The sequence below is a fragment of the Schistocerca cancellata genome, chromosome 7 (genome assembly GCF_023864275.1).
Source record: "Schistocerca cancellata isolate TAMUIC-IGC-003103 chromosome 7, iqSchCanc2.1, whole genome shotgun sequence".
Taxonomy (NCBI): Eukaryota; Metazoa; Arthropoda; class Insecta; order Orthoptera; family Acrididae; genus Schistocerca; species Schistocerca cancellata.
In genome coordinates this window covers 116,356,777-116,378,997 of record NC_064632.1, presented here as the reverse complement: position 1 = coordinate 116,378,997, position 22,221 = coordinate 116,356,777, and the positions used below count along the sequence as shown (strand labels likewise).

At 39.7% G+C, this 22,221-nt stretch overlaps 1 protein-coding gene across 1 annotated transcript in view; it reads left to right on the top strand.

The window, feature by feature from the left end:
* Positions 1-22,221, top strand: part of LOC126091919 (1-phosphatidylinositol 4,5-bisphosphate phosphodiesterase classes I and II) — a 433,185-nt gene that overhangs the window by 71,009 nt on the left and 339,955 nt on the right. The gene's annotated exons all lie outside the window — the stretch shown is intronic.

The window sequence follows — 22,221 nt, the reverse complement described above, 5'->3', positions numbered from 1 at the left end:
AATGAATATGACCCCAGATTGTTCCCCTCCCTGGCCACCCCATGGGAAGAATGCCAGGCTAAGGATGGCAGTGAAGCTGATTCACTCCAGTATCTTGTATGTACGAGAGTTGATGGGGAATTGTTCATATCCATGAAGCGCTTGTCCAAAATGCGCTCTGGTTCGGTCTTGATAAAAACAGCAACCTCTGCCCCGTCATGGGCATTACTCGCTTGTGACAAGTTGGGGGATGTTTCTGTTATTATCACGGTCCAGGGTATTATCTTCCACAGGGATCTTCTTTAACAGTCCGATGATGAGCTGCGCGCCAACTTAGAGTGATGAGGTGTCCATTTCGTCCGGCATGCCCACCGGGGTCCAAGGGATAATCAGGTTGCCACCGGTGGCTTCATCTTAACTTTCAAGTGTGATACATTACCTGAGAAGGTCAAGGTGATGGTCTACTGCTGTGATGTCAGGCCCTCCCCTGATGCAGTGCTTTAAGTGCTGGAAGTTCAACCATATGTCTTCCCGCTGTACTTCCAGCTTCATATGTCGAGACTGTGGTCGTCCATCCCATCCCAGTAGTCCACATGCCCCGCCTCCCATCTGTGGCAACTTCAGGGAGCACCATTCTCGTTGCTCACTAGACTGTAGGATTCTACAGAAGAAGAGGAAAATAATGGAATACAAGACCCTGGACTGACTGACCTACACTGAGGCAAAAACGAAATTTTAAAGAGTCCATCCGATGCATAGAGTGAGAGCTTAAATATTCTGAGTTTTAATGATTTAGTGACCTTACTGTCCTCCTCTGGTAGGAAACTTACATTCACAATAAAAGGATCTGAGGGCAAAAGACATCATAAAGGGCCCTCGCCACTGAATGTGGTTCACTAAAAAGCCAAATTTTTTCCTAAATTTCGTAATTTCTCTGTCGTTATGTATAAATAGACCCTCATTAATTAAAATTTTGTTATAAGATGTGATATTAAGAACAAGATGATGTTGAGTGCCTTATGAAGTAGCCATAAGCACATGTTAGAAACTATTGTCCTCCCATTGCAGTGCTTCAGCAGTTCCTTCTGTTGAATAAACATACAAAATATTGCCTCTTGAAAGGTCACTTGCATCTCGTAACAGTACTAACATGCCAGTAACTCCACGTTAAAAAAAATTGTTCTGTGTCTGATCCTTTTGCCCTCCCTTCTTTTCTCCTTGTTCTCCTCCTGAATTACCAAGGTTGAAGTATTTCAAGTCACTGGAGCATGTAGTGATTTCTTGATTTGCGGATATTTTTCAATTGTTTGGATCATAGTACTCTTCAGGCTGTTTAACAGTAGTATGTTGCTGAAGTGATATTTATGATTGGTTCGGAAACAAGATTACATTCTACTGTTTACCACGGCCCTACAGAATACAACAGTCAAGCTGATAGAACTAGCATAAATTTTTGCACTTTGGTATGTTCTTTAGAATTTCATTCTCACACCTCTAATTTTGAATGTATATTTCATGTTACTACCTTATCTCCCCAGCCCCATTCCAACCCCCCTAATTTGCAGAGGCGTGCACAGACATCTGTCCAAATTACTCATAAGAAATAATCAAGTTTTATGCCCAAGAGAGTGCCTTAGACTTTGACTGTATGAACAGGAGGCGGCCAACTGTTCAGACTACATGAAGGGAGGAAAGTTAGCTCTAATAAGTGACGGCTTTTAAAATTACCATAGCTGGTTGTGATTAAAAAATTGACCTGTTAAAAGTCTTTTATATGTGTTGTATTAAAATCAGCTTACTTTTTTCTGTCTCAGTCAAATAATTTGTGTACCAATCTCTGAATTCAAGTGCAGAGACATCCTCAAGAAAAGCTCATCCTATGGCAGGCCTGCGGTTTTTATAGATTTCAGTGCGTGGAACACAAATGTCATGATTAAAATTGTCTCCTAGCTCAGGGTTACAAATGTAAGTTGGGACTTAATTTTTCACTTATATTGTTACTGTTAAAAATAGGATATGTACGTTAATTGAACTTTTATTTGAGCTGTCCTTGCCTTACTCTTGTAGGTGGTGTCAGGAGCATCTCTCAGTAGCAGCCAGCAAAAATCTGTCAATGTAGCAGTAGTCCACCATCCTTGTAATATTGTTAAATGAGAGGAATGTCCTGGCAGAACCGCTTGCTGCACAGCCAGCGACAACAGTGTCATGCATGCAGCTGCTCAGGGGTTAGTGTGGACTCTGAAGTGAGCGTCCCCAGCAGCTGGTGGGTCTGTGGACCAAGGAATATCCCCTTTGTGATCTTCTCTCTGCTGAGTCTTACGTAAATACTGAAATGCTACTTCATTCCTATGTACAGCCTTGACAAATGCTGTTATGGATCCCCAGTTAATATGCAGTGGTGGGAGAACAATTTGGTTCAGAATCACTAGAGGTTCTTTGGCAGTATGTTTTGACTTGGACACCAGAGCTGTTCGTGGAGGGTATTATCTCTATGTGTAGTGTTTTTCTCTTGCATGACTGCCAACCCGCACATGTATCAGTAGTACTTAGTGTAACTTCCTTGCAAAGTCAACAGCATCACAGTGACTTTGAAATACCTCTATACCAGCCATTCATGCTTATTGTAATAGTTTACAATTGATTTCGTATTTCATTACTAGTGTGTAACAGTACTGCCTTCAGAGCTGTTTTCGAGCAATCTATGAAGAATTTCACCTGTCTGGTTTGTATTTAATGTTCAGGTCTTCCAGCAAAACATCAGTCTCATTGCAGAATGTAATGTCACCTTCAGCACTAAAATGATCCTCAAGTTTTTTCTGACACTGTCAGCAAGGAGATTTCACTGCCGCAGCTGTGATGCAGTCATTTCCGATTTATGTTTTGGAAGATGTAAATTCCTAGTCAGAGCACCACGTACACATTGTGTGGTTCTCCAGATGATGATGATGATGATGATGGTATAAATGTAGGGACAGTGTCAGTGGTGGATAATTACATTTTTTGCCTGTACATTTCGATTCACTGTCATGACTATCACTGCTCGATGGTGGTACGTGTGTAGAAACAGAAACTGCCAATCCTTTGCCATTTGCCACAAGGCAAACAGCAGATGGAATGCCAGGGTTTTGAATATTCCTCTTCCTCTTAGTAATGACTCTTTTTCTCAAGGGAGACACCATACAATAATAGCAATATATTGCATGATTTGTGGGTTCTCACTAAATAGAAGGCACACCAAACTTCACTGAGACGTTTTTGCCATGCACCCAAGTAGTCATTGTAGATAAACACGAGGTGCAGTGCACTTATGGTGCCCACAATTTATCTTGGTCTCCAACTCGACATCCGAAATACAAAATACAAGGCATGTACTTGTTTCATTACTTTAGTCAGTAGTCACCCACTTGAACCACAAATAACATCTGCACAAATGTCGTCAGGTCTGTTGCTACAGCTGTGGGGCATTTTTGTGAAAGCATAAATACACAGAATACTAGCTTTCTTAAATTTCAGTACCAGTATTTCACTTCACTTACCTTCATCACCATGACGCTCATTCCAGTAACAGCTGAACTTCCACAGCACCTGCGATTAACAACGATTAAAATTGCATCTTGTTTCTACATTCGACAATGCTCACATAACTGAATAGTGCACAAATGAGTCATGATGTAAAGCAGTGTTGACAAATTGTATTGGAAGTGTCCACATCACTTGCGTTTGGTAGAGACTCCATGCCTTTGCCTGTACCTCTTATAAGGTCTCACAAGTGTGACAGTGAAATGTAAACACCTCATTTACTTGTAACCCCGAGGTAGAAGACAATTTTGACCCTGATATTCATGTTTATCGCATTGAAATCTACAAGGCATGTCTACTTGAGTGTCTGGGGCAAAAAAAACCATTGCTAATTACAACAACTAAACACAGTCAACACACAGCAAAATGTGTCAAAGGCTTTAGGAATAAACTGTGCAATACTTCATAACAACAAATTGTATTTTGATGAGGAATTTGATGTCACAACTGTTTACATTCCTAACAGATCAGGGGAGAATGTTGAGAATGGTGGTTTGTGAGAAGTGTTACTTTCAAAGTAAATTTCATTTTATGCAAGATGAATTACGTTGTGTGTGAGAATGTGTGATGAATTTCTTAAATCATGGAGCATTTGACTCTCATTCAAAACTTAACACTTTAAGGACCAGCCACATAGAACAATTTCGGGTACAGAAGACCAGGCATTTATGCCATTATTTAAAATTTTACTGGAACATTTGCATTTGATATATCGTAATGGGTAAAACATGCTAAAAAAGTCCAAGCTTTGAGGTTAGTTTTTCATATTTGTTTTAGTTCTTTGATAGATTACAAATTATCCACTAATGGTGGCAAAAAGTGTAATTATCCTTAAAATTAAAAAAAAAGGTGTGAAGCAAGTTCTTGAGCAGTTACACATGTAATTGGCTTTTCTGTGGAAATGTCAAAGTGCACTGGAATGCAGAGAGATACGTTGCAATCAGACCAATATCAGTTTGCTTGTTTTTCCAGTGGACTGTCTCTTCTTCTCCAAACCATGCTGTTACTGACAAAAGTATATGGTGCAGTGCAATCTAAACTTCAGTGCTTTGGGAGCTAACATGTTGTATTTGCTGGAATTTGCATTTGTACTTTCACAATACGAAAATATGCAGTGTACAGGGTCACCATGCATCAAAGATCTTTCTAGAACGTGTTACTTTTCCTGGGTCTTGTTCTCCAAAGTGCCAGGAAGGTATACTCCAGTATATAAAACCTTTACTGTTCAAAGGATTGATAAGATTTACAGCTCTGATGGAAAGTATGTTTTCACTTAATGTGGAAAAAAATGTTCTTTCACTTGAGGTATAGTGTATTTCCATGTGGACAAAATTGTATTTTTAACCGAGACATCTGGGAATTTTTTTCTTGTCTGTTTATACACCCAGAAAAGAGTGAGTCTGCTTATACACCCAGAAAAGGTTGAAAATTTGTGGACCATAATTAGTCCACTAGTCTGCAGAAGGAGCAGCCATACATATACATTTTACTTGTAATTGCTGTTCTTCACACATAAAGCAAGGCAGATGATAACAGTAACTCATTTGTGTTGTGTGCCGATTGTGTAGCAACACGGGCAGTATTTAGGCACATGAAACAGCACACAAACTTTTCCACAGTTTTATCAGTACAAACATAAATGCATTTGTATAACGCATTCATGCAAAAAAAGAAAAAAAATCGCTCATGGACATACTCCTTCAGTAAATTGTGAGCTGTTTACTCTCATTGCTCATTAGGGATAAGTTGGAATTATTTAATTGTGCTGTGGCCATTGTTCTAGATTTTGAACTAATCGTACTGTCCTAGATGCAAACATGTTGGGACAATCGATCCAAGGTAAGTATGTGCAGGACAGGCTTCCTTGAATTTCTTATGCATATATTAAGGCTTACTGACCTGTGGTCACTGGATGCCACATGGCTGTTATTCCACCCACATGTGACTTCAACATTGACTTTGTCACTCAAATTATAAACAAGGCGACATTGTTCAATCTTGTAAAATCTTATAATTTGCATGGAGTTAAGAGTCTGTGAGAACAACACCTACACCCAAGACGGCCCTATACCAAATTCTTGTAAATAGAAATAAACTTAGATGTGAACAAATATCGGCTTATCACAGTTTCTCATCCTGCTTCTCTAAAGTATTTGAAAAACTGTGTACAATAGAGTTATGGGCTTAGTTAACAAAAAAATGCAGTACTGAGTATATCTCAGCATCGGTTTGGAGACAAGAAATCTACACGAATGACTGTATGTGACTGCATTAACACAGTATTATCTTTTGGGTGTGAAACAGCTCACTACAGGCATATTTTTAGATCTGTCAAAGGCATTTGAAACAGTGGAGCTTAAAAATTGTACATTACGTCATCAGAGGACTGACAAACAAATCTAGATTGCTTTGTTCCCAAGCAGTTGCTTACAGAAGGTCAGTATGATGTATAAAAAGACTATGTCCACAACTTCCACATTGCACAAAAACATAAACTCCTCTCAACCACCTGCACCAGTTAATAAGCAACCAATTAAAACTAACATCCAGAACTCAGATTCTTGAATCTGTGGCTACAACATAATTTAAAATGGAATTAACACATTGATCAGTTACATAGTAAAATAAGTGTTGATGCCTTGAGTTTACTGCAAGAATGTACTTGTCAGAAAGCAAAGTGCATTCTGTGCATACATGCGGGCTCACATAGGATATATGACGTGTTATTGTGTGATTAGCACATGTAGAATCCAGATAAGATCCATTAACTTCATTAATGGAAGCAAAATTAGAGAGTATCAAATCCATTTTCAGAAGACATGAGATACTAACACTATGTAACATATATATTTTTGGGGCATGGAGGGGGAGGGGGGGGGGGGGGGCAGAGCAGTTATTATGGTATGGTATGATATGGTATTGTAAGGTCTGAATACAGACTAAAGAAAAAAAAAATTATGAACATTATACTAGAATAAACTCCAACTTCCATGTGTTACATGCTAATACACAGCACATGTGTCTTAAGCTTTTCAATAAGTTCCCCACAAGTATAATGTCTGTTGAACGCCGCACACAGTTTGTCAAAGTCATGAAGTCTTATTTGTTGTCACTGTTTTCACTCTAAAAGAATCCCTATAACAGTGAATGTGTGGGTTGTGATTAGGTGCAGCACGTGGATTATTCACTGCATCAAATCTTATATAAACCTGTCATAGCATATTGTAACTCACAATCTACCCAGTGTAAATATCAACATATTTTGTCTAACATCCGTATCACACTGTGTAATGACAGGACACTTGGAACAAACAGGCAAATAAATAAAGTAGGGTCAAATTTATTGAACTGAGTGTAATACCTTATCTGGTGTGGTGCTATAAATGTCATAGATATTGTCATCACAGCAGAATGGCAAGATGTATTGGAAAAACATCATATGACAAATGCAGAAAAAGTGTCTGTGAATGAGGATCATCATGTTAAATGCCAGACCTCTGTATAAACTGCTTAGGTAACCACCCTCTTTGTAGCAGGAATTGCCCTTTGTAGAAGAAAATGAAATTCAAGGAAAAGGGACCAAGAGAATTTCTGTATTCAGAGGCATAATAATAATAATGTTTGTTGTGATCTTCAGTCCTGAGACTGGTTTGATGCAGCTCTCCATGCTACTCTATCCTGTGCAAGCTGCTTCATCTCCCAGTACCTACTGCAACCTACATCCTTCAGAATCTGCTTATTGTATTCATCTCTTGGTCTCCCCCTACGATTTTTACCCTCCACGCTGCCCTCCAATACTAAATTGGTGATCCCTTGATGCCTCAGAACATGTCCTACCAACCGATCCCTTCTTCTGGTCAAGTTGTGCCACAAACTTCTCTTCTCCCCAATCCTATTCAATACTTCCTCATTAGTTATGTGATCTACCCATCTAATCTTCAGCATTCTTCTGTAACACCACATTTCGAAAGCTTCTATTCTCTTCTTGTCCAAACTATTTACCGTCCATGTTTCACTTCCATACATGGCTACACTCCATACAAATACTTTCAGAAATGACTTCCTGACACTTAAATCTATACTCGATGTTAACAAATTTCTCTTCTTCAGAAACGCTTTCCTTGCCGTTGCCAGTCTACATTTTATATCGTCTCTACTTCGACCGTCATCAGTTATTTTGCTCCCCAAATAGCAAAACTTCTTTACTACTTTAAGTGTCTCATTTCCTAATCTAATTCCCTCAGCATCACCCGACTTAATTCCACTACATTCCATTATCCTCGTTTTGCTTTTGTTGATGTTCATCTTATATCCTCCCTTCAAGATACCATCCATTCCGTTCAACTGCTCTTCCAAGTCCTTTGCTGTCTCTGACAGAATTACAATGTCATCGGCAAACCTCAAAGTTTTTATTTCTTCTCCATGGATTTTAATACCTACTCCGAAATTTTCTTTTGTTTCCTTTACTGCTTGCTCAATATACAGATTGAATAACATCGGGGAGAGGCTACAACCCTGTCTTACTCCCTTCCCCACCGCTGCTTCCCTTTCATGTCCCTCGACTCTTATAACTGCCATCTGGTTTCTGTACAAATTGTAAATAGCCTTTCGCTCCCTGTAATTTACCCCTGCCACCTTTAGAATTTGAAAGAGAGTATTCCAGTCAACATTATCAAAAGCTTTCTCTAAGTCTACAAATGCTAGAAACATAGGTTTGCCTTTCCTTAATCTTTCTTCTAAGATAAGTCGTAAGGTCAGTATTGCCTCATGTGTTCCAGTATTTCTACGAAATCCAAACTGATCTTCCCCAAGGTTGGCTTCTACTAGTTTTTCCATTCGTCTGTAAAGAATTCGTGTTAGTATTTTGCAGCTGTGGCTTATTAAACTGATTGTTCGGTAATTTTCACATCTGTCAACACCTGCTTTCTTTGGGATTGGAATTATTATATTCTTCTTGAAGTCTGAGGGTATTTCACCTGTCTCATACATCTTGCTCACCAGATGGTAGAGTTTTGTCAGGACTGGCTCTCCCAAGGCCGTCAGTAGTTCCAATGGAATGTTGTCTACTCCAGGGGCCTTGTTTCGACTCAGGTCTTTCAGTGCTCTGTCAAACTCTTCACGCAGTATCGTATCTCCCATTTCATCTTCATCTACATCCTCTTCCATTTCCATAATATTGTCCTCAAGTACATCGCCCTTGTATAGACCCTCTATATACTCCTTCCACCTTTCTGCGTTCGCTTCTTTGCTTAGAACTGGGTTTCCATCTGAGCTCTTGATGTTCATACAAGTGGTTCTCTTATCTCCAAAGGTCTCTTTAATTTGCCTGTAGGCAGTATCTATCTTACCCCTAGTGAGATAAGCCTCTACATCCTTACATTTGTCCTCTAGCCATCCCTGCTTAGCCATTTTGCACTTCCTGTCGATCTCATTTTTGAGACGTTTGTATTCCTTTTTGCCTGCTTCATTTACTGCATTTTTATACTTTCTCCTTTCATCAATTAAATTCAATATTTCTTCTGTTACCCAAGGATTTCTACTAGCCCTCGTCTTTTTACCTACTTGATCCTCTGCTGCCTTCACTACTTCATCCCTCAAAGCTACCCATTCCTCTTCTACTGTATTTCTTTCCCCCATTCCTGTCAATTGTTCCCTTATGCTCTCCCTGAAACTCTGTACAACCTCTGGTTCTTTCAGTTTATCCAGGTCCCATCTCCTTAAATTCCCACCTTTTTGCAGTTTCTTCAGTTTTAATCTACAGGTCATAACCAATAGATTGTGGTCAGAGTCCACATCTGCCCCTGGAAATGTCTTACAATTTAAAGCCTGGTTCCTAAATCTCTGTCTTACCATTATATAATCTATCTGATACCTTTTAGTATCTCCAGGGTTCTTCCATGTATACAACCTTCTATCATGATTCTTAAACCAAGTGTTAGCTATGATTAAGTTGTGCTCTGTGCAAAATTCTACCAGGCGGCTTCCTCTTTCATTTCTTAGCCCCAATCCATATTCACCTACTACGTTTCCTTCTCTCCCTTTTCCTACACTCGAATTCCAGTCACCCATGACTATTAAATTTTCGTCTCCCTTCACTATCTGAATAATTTCTTTTATTTCATCATACTTTTCTTCAAAATCTTCGTCATCTGCAGAACTAGTTGTCATATAAACTTGTACTACTGTAGTAGGTGTGGGCTTCGTATCTATCTTGGCCACAATAATGCGTTCACTATGCTGTTTGTAGTAGCTTACCCGCATTCCTATTTTCTTATTCATTATTAAACCTACTCTTGCATTACCCCTATTTGACTTTGTGTTTATAACCCTGTAGTCACCTGACTAGAAGTCTTGTTCCTCCTGCCACCGAACTTCACTAATTCCCACTATATCTAACTTTAACCTATCCATTTCCCTTTTTAAATTTTCTAACCTACCTGCCTGATTAAGGGATGTGACATTCCACGCTCTGATCCGTAGAACGCCAGTTTTCTTTCTCCTGATAACGACATCCTCTTGAGTAGTCCCCGCCCGGAGATCCGAATAGTGGACTATTTTACCTCCGGAATATTTTACCCAAGACGACGCCATCATCATTTAATCATACAGTAAAGCTGCATGTCCTCGGGAAAAATTACGGCTGTAGTTTCCCCTTGCTTTCAGCCGTTCGCAGTACCAGCACAGCAAGGCCGTTTTGGTTAATGTTACAAGGCCAGATCAGTCAATCATCCAGACTGTTGCCCTTGCAACTACTGAAAAGGCTGCTGCCCCTCTTCAGGAACCACACATTTGTCTGGCCTCTCAACAGATACCCCTCCGTTGTGGTTGTACCTACGGTACGGCTATCTGTATCGCTGAGGCACGCAAGCCTCCCCACCAACGGCAAGGTCCATGGTTCATGGAATAATAATAATAATAATAATAATAATGCTCTGCAATGTCACATTGTCTCAACTTAATGTGTGTCTACTATGAGAGAAGAAAGTCAAAGTCAGTGCTGCCATGAAAACACAGGCAGCAGACAACGTGTAAATGTATGTGCAATACTGCCCATGTTATTAATTCTGTAACTACTACACCAGTTCCAGCAGAGGTTTGCTACCAAGCTGCAAAGACAACCATAAATGACAAAGCATTACAGCTCACCACACACCATCAAGTCATAGCTGTTCTGATTTATATGACATCAAGAATAACTGTGTTCTCCCTGTATCTGCCATTTCAGGAAATTTAGTACAGTGAGTCCCTTGAGGATGTCATTTGCAAACTTTCCTCCCTTTCATGCATCATGTGCAATGGGGCTCTGTGTACACAGACGTAGAGTAATGGATGATTCGTGTTGTCAAATGATATGTGCCACCTCAGTACGTGGAAAACATTTCAGCACTGTAAACATATAGTCCACAGACTTTGACTTGTCAGTTTGATGTCATCCATTAACTGATACTGTCCATTAAGAAATGGTAGAGTGTTTGCACTCAGGTGGCCATTTTCCATTTGGGTCTATCAGCATCTATCACGAGGCCAAGTGAATGGTTAAATAAAGCCAGCATGCCCCTTTACGGCAACACAAATACAACACATATGACATGTAACTACCATTATTAACAGGGATGCTGATGTCATACCAAAGATGTGATCAGGAACAGTCCAGCAGTGCTGTAGAAGGTCCAGAATAATTTGTCTGCTGACAATCTTGCAGCTTTTCATATTACCTCAGGAAGAGTGCAGTCCATTATCAAAGAGAGGGGAAAAAAAGAAAGAGAGAAACAGAAATGAAAAGAATTTTAAATGTATTACCCTTTTCACACCACCCACCAGTAAGGGTATGGGAGTCAATAAGGAGGATCAGTGGATAAGGTGAGACAAGTGTTGCAGTGGCCACATAGGAAAAATGTCGAAGTGCTTCAAAGACATTACATTTAATGCCAATGAAGATCCCACATTCCAATGCAGATGGCAGTTAGCCAAGAGGACATAGATTTTCAGTACCACCAGCACTGAAGAGTACAACCACCCCTTTCTTCCTTTTTTTCCCCCCTGTCTTAATTTTTTTTCTTCTCCCTCCCTCCCTCCCTGTTTTTTGTTCCCCCCCACTTCCCTTGCCCCCCAAGCTACACTGATAAGCCAAAACATTTAAAATATTTTAACCACAGCTCACCACAACATTGGATGCCACCTAGTGGCATTACAGGCATATGACATGGTAACAAAAGTGTGTAAGTGCAGGAGACATGGACGGGGGACCACCCTGCAAATGGCGAAATTCATTGAGATAGCGGTTTTGGCAAAGGGTAGGTTATTACTACGCAGAGCCTGTGAATGAGTATCTCAAAAATGGCGAAACTGGTCGAATGTTCATGTGATACTGTCGTGAGCATCTACGGAAAGAGGTAGAAGGATAGTGAAACTACCACTAGGTGCTAAATGGTGGATGTCCACAACTCTCCACAGAATGTGGGGTTTGGAGGCGTGTCTGATCTGTAAAGTAGGATAGATGATGATGCTGTATGGCATCTCTGCACAATGCAGGTGCACACACAACTGTTTCAAAGCAGACCGTGCATTGTACATTGTTGAACATGAAGCTCCGCAGCAATTACAATTGCAGTAGGCATGAGACCAATGGGATTTGGTCATCGATCAAAGGAAATGTGTCAGCTCTTTGGGTAAATCATCTTTTTCCTACAGTAGGTTAACGGTCATCACAAATGCTTTCATTGAGCTGAATGGTGGCGCGAAACATGCAGTGCATCACGGAGCAGTATTATGCTATGGGAGACCATCTCCTGCACTTGCCAGGGACTTGTGGTAGTAATCGAAGACATGCTGACATCTACAAACTACCTGCATCCTGTCATGCTTCATGTCTTCCTTGATGGCGATATATTTCAGCAGTATAATTTTCCATGTCTTGGAGCCAGAACTGTGTTGCAGTGGTTTGAGGAGCATTATAGTGAATTTACCCTGATGTCTTGGCAACCAAATTTGCCTCATGTAAATCCTATGGAAACCATCTGGGTCACTATCGGGCATCATCATCATCACGTGCACAAATCAGTGGCCTGTTATTTAAATGAATTGCATGACCTGTGACTTTGTATAGACATTTAATGGCACATACTTCCACAAACCACCAACAAACTGTCAGATCTCTGATACGCAGAATCAGTGATGTATTTCTTTCCAGCGACAGACAAAGAAGTTATAAGCAGGTGTTCATAATGTTTGGCTCATCAGTGTATAGTATGCATTACCTGTGGCTTGCAATATGACACCAAGGCCGAACTGTATAAGGAGATGATGTGACATTTGAATATTTGAGTTGGAAAACTCCTTCCTCATGCTTGTTAACATAATCTGGTCTGAGGGCAATACACAGGCTCTTCGAGAGAAGCAGTCATAATCCCCTCCTGAAATCCTGAAAGGGTCATACCAGCTGAGGTAATTATTGCAATGTAACACTTACCAGTTAAATAGGGATGACATTAGAATGGATCATCAACAGCTGTTTAGCATACATTCTAGAAACAAGAAAGCTCATCAGACACCTTTAGTTCACTTTTCTGTACGTACCACTCTACACTCAACAATCTAAAAACCACTGAGGCAGTGATACAATAGCCATTTTTTGCATAGATGATACTTCATAGGGATGTATTGTCGTCATACCCAGAAATCAATTCAAAGTCTGAAAGCAGAGGTGTCAGTGAAGTACTACACTAACCACAAAAAGTGTTTTCATTATGGTCACCAACGTACAAGCAGAACAAAGGAGTTTTGTGAATGAAGAATGCTAGTATTTAAACAAACGTTACATAGTCAAGAACTTGCAGCCGCTATAAATGCAAGAAACTTCGAGGTCCTTCTAGAAATAAAATAACAAATACAGTATTTGCTGGTGATTTGATTTGAATGGGCGACCCATAGCATGCCAGCTAGCACTGCAAATTGGAAGTCTGCATTATTCCATCTCCTAGAGAAACAGTGATTCACCGTTTCAGGAGGAGCTGATTGCAGCTTTGTATATCTAGAGCTTATCAGTGGTCTTCTGTTTGTCAGTGCTGGAAGATCCTCACATTTGGGTCGTTTTTTCATCCTCTGGTGAGGTAGCCCCTCCCATCAAAGATTTACAATAATTGAGTGAGCCTACAGTTCCATTGAACAAAAAGCCCCCCCTCTTTGGTCTCTACCTCATGACTTTAGTAGGACTTCATACTGAGGACATGGACAATGTCTCAGTGCTTTTGACTGATTGGCGAAAGTTCATAATACTCAGTTTGTATGTAACATCTGACAATCGATGAAGGATATGATACAACCTGAAGTAGCATTTTAATACTTTTTTCCGATAGTCTCATATTCTTCACAGGGGTAAAAATCCGTATGAAGTCTCTTTGGCTGTATCTCACTGGCCAGTGCTTGGTGTTATATATCTTAGGCAATTAACCTGTAAGAAGTCTGCACTGACCAATAAATATAAACAAGCTGAAAATAATTTTAATCAAAGTTAGGCATTCCAAGTAAGAGTTAAATGAGTTTGCAATGATTTCTGGCTTGCACTAAAATTTTGACAGTCGAAAAACCACAAAATTTTTAACTTTTTTTTTCAGTTTCTCGCTTATGACTCGAAAAGATACATCCTACAGAAAATTCCCAAGAAATGAAAGAGTATAAAATTTTGTGTAGAAGGGCACACTTAAAAATTAAAATTGTTTTAGCCACAATCAATCATCAAATGTTGACAATTTTTACCAACTAGCTGGAAAAGTGGATGATGCTCATGTTCCAACATCTTTGACTCAAAAAAAGCTACTCCAAATGAAAAGTATCATCTGGATGGAAGTTGTAAATCATTCAGTTCTGCTTAAAAAGGGTTCCTAAATTTTAAATTCACTCACTCTTTTGCAAAGATACAAATAAAAATGTGGAAGTAATATTTGTAGTTCTTAAATCCTGCTAAGATTTTTTCGTGAAGTCTAATTACTTTTGAATCCAAATCATCCACATTCGTCAATATTTTCATATGGTTTCAGCACTTCAACAGTTCATTGGAGCTGAGAGAACTGGGGATTGGGAGCTACAACTATCAAGCATAAAGAATGTGATACCTTACTTTTACACAAGTGGCCATTTTAACTATGCCAATTCCGGAAATTTACTTGGAGGAACATGATAAAAAAAACTCACTCCTTTCAAAGACAAGTACTTTGTTGTCATCAGACGAACAAAAAAAACACAGATTAGGGCTACGGTCAGATGTGACTATTGAACAGGTTCTCATGATGGTTATATCCTCATGTGGGGCTTGTCACAAGAATGGGGGATTACATGTGGAACTGCGGCTTGGTGGAGTGCTGGAACGTCAACAGCAGTGATGTTACACACCAAATTGTAGAATTCTGTGGTGTTCTGTAAACTCATCAAAACAACATATTGATGTCACAGGTTCTTGGCTGAAGAGGGACAAAACTGATGTGGAGAAATTCTGTGGACAAAGGCATGCAAAATGTCAAAGGGGAAAAAAAAAACTTTAAGAAAGTGCCATTCCTGAGAAAGAACTGAGTAGTGTCCCTACAAGGTATGAAGTGTACAGTCAAGATGAATAGTGATCCACCCCCTGTCAGTCCTGATAAAATTTTCCATTGAATCCTTTTCCATATGAAGTCACCACAACAGCTTGAGTCATACTTCGCCTTTGAATTACTCCCATATCAATTAATTCTTTTTGCCGATGATGGAATAATGAGCAAGACAAGAAAATTGGACCTATTTAAACTGTTCAGCCCACTCCATGTTAAAATCACAACAGTGCAGACTTCGTCAGTGATGGTGGGTTACTCTTACACCAAGTTGCATGAAAAACTGATGAAGTGTTTTCCATCATCCTGGAAAAGTACATGAACTACATCAAAAAACATTTTAGGTCCAATTGTACCACAGTGGTTGTTGGATACCCTGAAGAGGGAGCTGAGAAAAGCATAAAAATCAATTGAATGTGCACAAAGAGAGCTAGGTCATCTGCTTCTCCTGTATTTTATAAGACAATGTCACCAGTTACAACAAAATAATGTGTCTTACTAAATGAGCTTAATAAGAAACATCTTGTCTCAAAGTTGATAGAAAAATAGTATGATGAATGGTATCAAGTCAAGCAGGCCATTGAGGACACAGACCTCCTGATTGTTGGGACAGCCATAGAAATGAAACAGGTAACTCAATATCTTCATTGGTGAGAAAGATACTGATTTTTTGGTCCTTCTGACTGACGATATGGCTGATGGTAGTGAGCATGGAGAATCCTCTTGAATACTGTGCTTTGAAACCTGGAAAAGGCAACCAAGAGACATTAATTTACTCCACCATCAGTTCTGAGCCCTCAGAAGAAGTCAAAAACATGTTTCTTCTTCTTCTTCTTCTTCTTCTTCTTCTTCTTCTTCTGCCTTCAGTGGCAGTGACACCACCAATATATTGTCCAACAAGGAAAAAATCAAATTTATAAACATATTTCAAAAGAACACAAAAGTCCAATATGTCACATCCACATCAGACATAGTGGATCACAAGGTCACTCCTGTTAAGGTCACTGAGGCACATATGTAGTTTAATGAAATTTGTCTGCAGCTGTTGCTGAGAGGTTAATGGAAAAAAAAAAAACTTTCAGTTTGGCATGTTTGCCTCCTACTGAAGCTACCACTATCCAGCACTCTGTCAGGGTCTCCAGCAGGTTCAGGTCTGGAGGGACAATCAACTGGATAAACTGAAACGAGAATGCAAGACCACAAAAAACAGTATGATCCCCATCGCAACCACCAGTGCTCCAGTAACTGCTCAACACAATATCTTGTGTGTGCAAGAAGATATACCATGCAGCCTGTCCCTGTAGGAAAGTGTCCATAATATGCCTGGCTACATGCAGTGATTGCAAGGGGCTTTCGTGACTTAACTCTCTAACAGAAGAGGACATCTTCCTTAATTCAAAAAAGTTTGACAGTGAGATTGACATCACCAAGGAGGAAATGACACGTTCTCAGGATCATGTCCCCCAGAATACAGAAAAAAACAGCAAAAAATAAATTTTAAATGAATATAAATACATAACAATAATTGGTAAAAGAATATTTGTATAAAGTTTATCCCACATCAGTTTTATTCTGTAACTGCAATATTTCTCCATTAATAAAATCTTTCGTTTGATATGTTTTTTTGTTTTTTCATTTTTAAACCTGTTATTATCATCTTGGACTGGCATGGTAATTGATTAATATGTATACATAGAGCTAACTACCCAGGTAGGTAAGTAGTTAGGTACCTAACTAATTTGCCCCTAAATCTGAATATTTGGATGAATGTGGATGATATGGGGTTCAAAAGTAATATGACTTCACAAAAAAGACGTAGCATGTATTTCGAATATTTTCACATTTTTATTTGTATCCTTGCAAATGAGTTAGTGAATTATAACATTTTAATAGCCATTTTTGAGTTACATGCATTGGATCATGAACATAACTCACTTTTCCACCAAGTTGATAAAAATTACTGATCTTCAATTATCAATTTTAGCTGAATGGTTCAACCAATTTCAGATTTTAAGTATGTATTCTCCACAAAATTTTATTTGCTTTCATTTTGGTGTCTTGAGAATTTTCTGTAGGATGTTCTGTTTTTGAGTTATAAGCAAGAGACTGAAAAAAATAGTAGTCTAAAAATTGCATGGTTTTTCGGTCCTCAAGAGTTAAACACAAGCCAGAAATCATCGTATTCTCATTTAACTCTTATTTGGGATGCCTGATATTGTTTAAAAGTATTTCCAGATTGTGTGTATTTATTGGCCAGCAAAAGTCTATTTTTCCCACACCAATAGTACTCAGTTCTCTTGGGTGTCTAAGAGACATGCACATTTGGTCCTGGTCTTTCATGTAGTCATCCTGAGTATCATCTGATGGAAATGGGAACCGTGTACCCATTACCGTATCGTCCTAGTGATCATGTAGCAGAAGATTGGTGTGAAGGCTGTAGTGTCTTGCTTTGCTGTGTTACATGTGAATGTCATGGTGGGTACTATTGTATCCCAATTTCTCACTTTAACATCAAGTATATCTGCCAACAGCTTTCTATGAGGTCATTCGTTTGTGGATGGTAGGCAGTTGTCATCCTGTGAGAGTTATCACATTGTGAAATTATACAGAAAAACTTTTCTAGCCAGCATAGATCTTCGTGCTTCAGGATGATTTCTTGTACCATAAACCTAGCAATTTCCAAAGTTGGGGTAGTTGGCACAGCTTTGGTGACAGTGTTGTGGGTGATGTAGTATGTGCACATTACTATAAATCAATTGTGGTTTATTGGCTTCAGGATTCTCCCCAAGAAGTTGATTCTTATCCAGTGGAACGACTCACCTGCATCTGTGTTTGGTGTCAGATGTCCTGAAGGTAATTTTGGGATGTGCTTCCACCACTGGCACTCCTTATAGTGGCTCACATAGCTTGTAACGGGTAAGTAGAGACTTGGTCAGTGATACCTGTGTAGAGTCGTCACAAATCCCAGGTGGCCAGATGTTGGAGTATTATGGAATAATATCAGGATAGCTGGCCTTAGATGTGCTGGGATGACAAGCAACCATTTTCACCTCATTCGATCATGGTTCCTCTTACATAATGTTCCGTTTATTAATTGGAATTCTCCTTTGGTCAGTTCCTTCCTCCTCCTCCCAAGGCTTCTGTAGTTTTCAGCAATGCTGGATCTTACCTCTGTGTAGCAGCAATGTTATTTAATGCAGCGATGACAAAGATTTCTTCCATACTGCACTGTTCCATCTAAGGATTCATTGAAAGTCAGTTGACATCATTATGTTTCCATCTGCTGTGACATCATTCTCATGAAGTCTTAAGTGTCCAACTTGCCAGTCGACCTGACACATCCTTCAGGCTAATCAGACAGTGTAGATAATAGTGGTCCGTCACAACAATAAATGGTTTGCCAAATAAAGATGACTGAAACTTGTTGATAGCCCAAAAAACTACAAGAAAAATCTTTCTCAGTTGTAGTGTATCCCTGCAGCAGTCATCACAAGGGACATTCCTTGGTAGAAAAGTGCTTTACAAATTGCTGGTAGTACGTGCAAATCCAAAGAAAATGACTTACAATATGAATGTGCTCAAGAGACTTTAGCAATCAGGCAGATGTCTGCAGTCTGAACACTCTTCAGCATGGTTGTCATGTGGCCTAGATGTTCTGGAAATGTCTGGAAAATTGACAGTAGTATCCAGATAGCAAAGACATGTCATCCATTTGTAATATCAAAGCAAATTGTCCATTGTGAACTTGAAGGTGGCTGGAGCATTGTATAGTCCAAGTAGCATGACTTTTAACACACTTTTTCCTGCCAGCCTCATCAACCTTGATTTGTCAATAGCTTGTCTGCATGTCCATAGTTGAGACGTACTTTTCTCCTTGCAACAAGCAGTCTAGTGTGCCATCAGTGTGCAGCAGTTGTTGGTATAACTCCCCCCCCCCCCCCCCCCCTCCCCGCCATGATCTTGCAACATCTTCACTTCTTCCTCCTGGGTTGCTTGTCATTCAGCTTGCCACATCTGATATGAACACTGGATAATTGGTGGCTGATCCCCAATCTTGATACAGTGTTGTACCATGGGCCACATCGTGTGTCTTTTCACTTCTTCAGAATTCGAAACATCTGAAAATTGATGCAGAATGGATAACAATGGCAGATATTGTTCCTCGGTCAGGTCTGCTTCTATTGGCATTTCAGTAATAGTGTCTTGTCGTGCATTGTCTGTAGTTGTAGCAGAACACGATTCTTCCTCAGTGGCACTAAGCTGCCCTTGCCGGGACTGAATTTGGGTATCCCTATCTTTTATGAGCCTGAGCAGCTTTTTTGTATTTACCAAAAGCTTCAAAGTTTAACTGAGCATCTAGATTGATAACTGGAACTTGTCTCATCGATGACAGCAGGATAACATTTTCAGTGGTAAACAATCATCCAGAGCAGTGTTTGATATGTGTGCCTGTTGGAAATAGCTTCATAAATCTGGGACCTCTGATTTTACACAGTCTATTACTGCTTGTGATTTATGCAAGAAACCATCCAAGAATAACATGATTACATTCTATTGAAGCAACATATTCGAAGGACTGTGTTCTGTCATTGATAGTTATTCTTGCAGTTCCTGTTCTTGTCAACTTAATGTATTTCACACTTGCTACCTCCAGTGCTATTGCTTTCATATCAAAAAATCTTGTCTTCTTCTACTGACAGTGATAAGAATTCAACATTAGAGAAAAAAGAAGTCCCTGAGTCAACTAACACTCAAACAGGTTGACCGTTGTTGATGACAATGAGGTTTTCAAACTTCTTGGTAACTGTCATCTATGGAGGATTTTCATTTGTGGTGGTATCGCCTCAGTAGGTAGTCATTTTGCATAGTTTTCCTATATTCAGTGGCTGTTATCTGACAACTATATGAATGAGCCTTCTGGGATTGTCTTATTATTATAATGTGATCCTCTCAGGGTGGTTTTGCAATAGCCATCAAAAGCATAGTGTCCCCAGTCAGGAGCCTTGTCCAGTGCTGTCTGTCTGTGGTTTTTCTTTGTTCTCTGCCTTGCCTTCCTGTCTTGAGACGACTCCTGGACAACTGCTCACAGGTTTCAGTCTTTACCATGGTAAATGTATATACAAATTTTAACTGTGTACATCACATTTTTAGTATCTTCCGTTGGGTGAAAATTGCTCTTAATTTTAAGGATTCAGTAAAGTTCCTGGGCTACATTTTGATCAGAAGCTCACCTAGGTGCCATATCTGAAGCATGTCAGAGGAAGAGCTCTCAAAACTTTGACTGTCTTAAAGGCTGTAGTGGCAAATACTTGAGGGACCAAGGAATAAGTTCCTCATGGTGCAATATGCCTATAATGGCTAGTTAATTCCTAGTCTCTGCCCTTTAATCTTCTTGGGCAACTGTCAACAGAATCTTCTTGGCCAACCAACAGCAAAGCATATATATTGTAAACTACAGAAGAGCACTAAGAACGTTTTTGATTAGAACAAAGGAGCAGTTTGCGGAACTCAAGTGTGGTGGACCAAAATGTTGTAACACAGTGTTGGCACAAGTATCTTTTGTTGTTAATAATGAGGCAAAGGCTTTTTTTGAATTTACAAAGTATGAGACATCTTGCACACCAGATTTTATTTTTAAAGAAGCCTTTCATGAGTTTTTAGAGGAGCACCAAACTCGAGCAGTTTTACCCTGACAGTGATTGTAGGTTTAGATATCCAGATAAATTTATAATTCTTGGTGCATAGTTCCATGCACTCGTAAAGGCACTGGAACAAATAAGATGCAATTGGTGGAATAACTTATGCATCTGCTGTAATGCACAAAGTGCCCTACAGACCTTTCATTCAATGTGCCCAGGAGACAGTGGTCCAAAACATACAAGACGCACACTTACTCCAACTGGAAGGAAAGGGATCAATTATTGACAAAATTATTTAATTGGATAGATTAAAAATCTACTCACCAAGTGGAAGCAGAACACACACATAAAAGACAGTTGTGATTGGCAAGCTTTCGGAGCCAGTGGCTCTTTCTTCAGGCAGAAGGGTTGAAGTGGAAGGAAGAAGGGTGAAGGAAAAGGACTTGAGAGGTTTCGGAAAAGTAGTAGATTTTGGGAAAGACACCCAGAACCACGGGTCAGGTGAGACTTACCATATGAGATGAGAAGGAAAGATTGATTGTTGGGGACTGGATTGGGCGAGATTTGAAAACCTGAGAGCTTAAAGGTGGAAGTCAGGGTAATATGCAAGACAGAGATTACTACTAAAACATTGTGTATGAGTTAATAAGAGTGAGAAGCTAAGTGAATTGTATGCAACAGAGGTGGGAGGGGACAGTGAAAAATAGATGAGAAAGACAATGAAAGATGTAGAAAACTAAAGCGGAGTGAAGCAAAGACTAGTTACAGTAAAGAAAAGCTGAAACGGAAGAAGTTACCATAAATTAAGGCCAGGTGGGTGACAAGAACCGAGGACATGTTATAGTGTTAGTTCCCACCTGCAGAGTTCTGAGAAACTGGTATCTCGAGAGGAAGAATCCAGGTGGTGCTTGTGGTGAAACAGGCACAGAGGTCACAAATGTTGTGTTGTAGAGCATGCTCTGCAACCTGATATTGTGAGTTGCCAGTATATACCCTCTGCCTATGCCCATTCACCCTAATTGATAATTTGTTGGTAGTCATGCCGATGCAGAAGGCTGAACAGTGTTTACATAATAGCTTGTCTATGACTTGTTGTTCCACAGGTGGCTGTCTCTTTATTTGTGGTTTCAGTTGCCTGAGACGGCAGTTGTGTATATGAGCTGCGTTTGCGTGCGTGCGCGCGCGCGGTGCACATACGTGTGGTGTTGATGAAAGCCTTAATTGCTGAAAGCTTTAATTGTGAGAGTCTTTTTGTTGTGACTATCTCCGACTCAGCATCTCTGCTATGTGGGAGTAGCAACTTTCCTTCTCATAATATTGTTACATTCCATCCTGGATTTTCCGTTGTCATATTTAATGTAAGAGAAGGTCTAGGTTTTAGACTTGTCCATATCTCCTTTGCATTCTTATCGTAGTGTTTGAATGATAAGTCTTCACCCCAA